Here is a 2,836-nt window from a genome sequence, read left to right on the forward strand (position 1 = left end):
GTTAGTCCTACTAAAATTGATTTGTGGACTACTAACAGATTCTGAAACACGGTATGTAAAATACTTTAGTGATAGAAATTACAACTGTTTCATCTAATATTTATTAAGCATTTACAATACTAGACACTGTCCTAAGTACTTTACATATACTAACTTGTTTAGTCCTTGTAATTTGACTGAGTTCCCTTAACTCATAAGAGGAGGAGACAAGGTTTATCTCCAGGCAGTCTTGCTGTAGACCCTACACACTTAAACGGGGAGGAAGGAATTGTGAGTATCACAGAATAACCAAAGGAATGAGACCTTGTAGGGGACTGCTTAGAGAGGTCTCAGACCTATTTAGGAAAAAGAATAGTGGGAGTGGTCTGTGAATAGTCAGAGATACTATGCCTTGTGACTGTTAATGCAAACCTATTTTTACCTCCCAGCTACTATGGCTTAGAAAAAACAAGTGATACCTCACCCATCTTTGCTTCTATTATACTTAAATGCTTTCAATGCAAATATGATGTTTTCATCCCCTGACTTCAGAACTTTCTGTGGAACTCCAGGGTCCATTTAATAAAGTCTACTTGACTTAGCATGAAGTTTGTGTCCCTTTGTGCCCCAACCCTGCCTAGCAAACTGGTAGCATCATTTCCCATCACTCCCCAACAAGCATCTACCTTATAACTAGGCCTTAGTATTTGACAGTCACTGAATATACCATGACCTTCTCTGCCTCTGCTTCTGTCTATGCTTTTGGTCTGTGCATTTGCTTTTTCCCCTCCCTAGGATTCCTTCTCATTTTCATTTACTATCAAGTTAGTTCCTTCATCAGAAGCAATGCTTGTGGAATACCATGGCAGTGGATAAATCATTCTGTACCATCCATGGATGGTAGTTTGAGCAGAAGCACTGTGTGCAGAGCAGGCAAATCTATACTCAGAATAAATGTCCATTTCAGTAAGAACAGAGCATTGCCTCTTCCAAAAACAAACAGTTCAATGCACTCAACCAGGTAACCTGGTGATTAGCCTAGGGAATGGTGCCGTATCAGGGACTCTGTGTAGGTCTCAGATGCTGGCATATGGGGCACTCTGCAACGGCTGAAGCCAGGTCAGTGTTGGTGAAAGGAAGTCAGTGTTGCACTTGGTTCATGAGCCCCTTGGGAGATTATGGAGCTATCTGGGGAAAGAGGCTGATGGGTATCTACAGAAGGGATCATCCTATCCATTAGATTGTTAACATTCCACTCTACTATAGTCACCTTTAGGAGCGCACTCACATGGGACACAAATATTTCCACATTTTTTTACCTGTTTAGAGAAGTCTATCCACATACCTCTTCTCCAAATTTCCTTGTTGCCAATTTTCCAATCATGTTTTTTCCAACTCCCTGACCATTGAGCTAAACTATTGGCCACAGTCCATGAATCTATATAGACTTTTACCTCTTGCTATTTTTCCATAGAGTGCATATCCAGGTGTCCTGTTTGAAGTTCTTCCCACTAGTAGAATTTCCCTTTACCATTCACCTTCAGGGACGTCCCATCAGGGACTGTAGTGCTGCAGCTGTTTACTTTTGAGTGGTGTCTGAATATCATGAAGAAATATCTGTAACCCAGGCCTGAGCTTTCTCTTCCTCAATCAACTAGTCATAGAAAATAAATATATGTGTGTATTTGCACATATGTATTTTTATTCAACCTTACTTACAAATAAACTAAAGCAAAATATAACAAAAATCAGTTTTAAAATAGTCAAGTTGGATTTTATGAGGTAGTTAAGGTTAGTATATAAATTAAAACTTGTGTACTATCACAACCTTAAACTTAAAAAATTCAGTAAGTATCATTATTTCTCAATAAATTCAGCCATTTTTTTGCTGTACAATTGGACTAGGTGGCCTCTTTGGTTGAACATTAGATAATGTAGTTAGCTTGCCAGGCAAGTATCAGAGCCCATGCTATAAAATTTACATACTATAACTTTAAATGCCAGAGAAACAACAGCAGAGCAAGATGCTCACCATATGAGAGGCATGTGGGAACTGAGACCTTTACACAGAAGAGCAAATTCACACCTCTCATCTCATAGTCTAAATAAATAAATAAGCAAGCTGACAAGACAGTCAGCCCAGGGTAGGGATTATTTTCAAAATTAATATTAAACTCTACTTTTAAAAGTAAGAACTGTTTATTGAACACCCAATTCCTCCCAGAAACATTAGGTTCTGTGGATATATGGCAGAACATATCTTGACATTATTAATATTCTACATCAAAGACAAAACATGTATCTTTGACCTTAAAGGACTTGCATTCTAAAAGATATGAAAAATGATTATTGACAGTGTTTACTGAAACTGATTTAAAAAGTATCTCTCTTCTTTCTTTCTAAATCTCTCTCTCTATATGTGTGTGTGTGTGCGCACACACACACACATACATGTATTCAGCCATGTACTATGAAAAATAGAGACATTTATTGAAGAAGATACAAGATGAAAGAAACATTGCACATAGGACCATGACCTCCCAGTCCTCTTAAAGTAGGTACCTTGAGACCACACACAATTCTCCAACTCACCATCAGCTGCCCCATTGTATTTTCTGAAATCTCACTGATGGTCTGAAATCTCTTCCCTTTTAAAGGTGATTTCAGTTTTGGGAAAAGCCAGAAGTCACAGGGCACCAAATCTGGGCTTCAGAGGGGCTTAGTCACCTGGGTGATTGGATGTTTTGCCAAAACACTCTGCATGAGATGTGATGCATAAGCAGGTGCATTGTTGTGATGAAGCTGCCAGTCACCAGTTTTCCATAGCCATGGCCTTCTGAATCATCAGAATAGTTTT

Source organism: Phyllostomus discolor, chromosome 5 (assembly GCF_004126475.2).
Source record: "Phyllostomus discolor isolate MPI-MPIP mPhyDis1 chromosome 5, mPhyDis1.pri.v3, whole genome shotgun sequence".
In the NCBI taxonomy this organism is placed as follows: domain Eukaryota; kingdom Metazoa; phylum Chordata; class Mammalia; order Chiroptera; family Phyllostomidae; genus Phyllostomus; species Phyllostomus discolor.